The following is a 1205-nucleotide window of genomic DNA, read 5'->3' as shown; positions in this document are numbered from 1 at the left end:
TGGCACCGAGGATTCGGGCACGTCAGGGCTCCTGGAGAAGGCTGGTTTCCTGTCACCCCACAACTGGCCGGGGTAGCTCCAGGCACCCTGCTGGCTGAGGAGCCTGCCCTCCTCCAGGGGCGCCTCCTAGGGGGCCCCGCGGCTCTGTGACGCAGAGAGGAGATGGTGACACAGAATGGAGGGACTTGTCCCAAGACACTTAGCTACTGATGTTCACCCCCTCAGTGACCATGCTAGGCTGGGAGATCCAAGGAGCACGCGGGGCAGGCAGCCCCAGAGCAACACTTGCCGCCTCCAGGAAGCCATCTGGGTGCTGGGCCTAGATCTGTGAAGAGAGCAGACCCCCTCCCCCGTCCCCACCACCCCTTCTCCCCCCTCCCCTGCCCCGAGCCTCTATTCTACTGAGAAAGACAAAGCACTAATCAAATAAACTTATAATACAGTGCAATGCCAGTAGTGATATGTTCTAGAGGGAAAAATCATTACTGTGTCTGTGGGAGAGGGGATGGGGTGGATAATTCAGATCTGGAGGTCAGGGAGGGGCTACCTGAGGAGCAGACAGTGGACCAAAGACAAGGAAGTGAGGGCTTGAGCAATGCAGACAGAACAGCCGTGCAAGGGCCCGGAGGCAGCAGTCAGCAAGTGCTGTTCCAGGCCACAAGCAAGACCAGAGTTGGGGTGGGTGGAGTTGGGGGTAAAACCCGAGGGATAAGAGATAGGAGCGGGCGGGTGGGGAGTTTGAACTTTATCCACCGTGTGGTATGTAAATTGGAAGGCTTTGAACAGGGGCATAATGTGACCTGACTCTTGGAAAATAACACTTTGATTTCAGGAATAAGAATCTTATTTGGGGACACCTGGGTGGCTCAGTCAGTTGAGCGTTTGACTCTTGATTTTGGCTTAGGTCATGATCTTGCGGTTCATGAGTTCGAGCCCCACCCCGGGCTGTGCGCTGACATTGCAGAGCTTGCTTGGGATTCCCTCTCCCTCTCTCTCTGCCCTTCCCCTGCTTGTGTACACGTGCGCTCCCTGCCTCCCTCCCTCTCTGTCAAAAATAAACATGAAAATAATTTTAATTCAAGAGTAATTGACATACAATATTGTATTCATTTCAGATGTACAACACGGTGATTATAGATGTACAGCAAGAAATGGTCATGGTGAGCTAAGCTACCATCTGTCATCACACAGAATTGTCATCGTTC

This window comes from Crocuta crocuta, unplaced genomic scaffold (genome assembly GCF_008692635.1).
Source record: "Crocuta crocuta isolate KB4526 unplaced genomic scaffold, BGI_CrCroc_1.0 scaffold290, whole genome shotgun sequence".
NCBI lineage: Eukaryota > Metazoa > Chordata > Mammalia > Carnivora > Hyaenidae > Crocuta > Crocuta crocuta.
The sequence above is the reverse complement of the archived record's forward strand: the minus strand, read 5'-3'. Positions refer to the sequence as shown.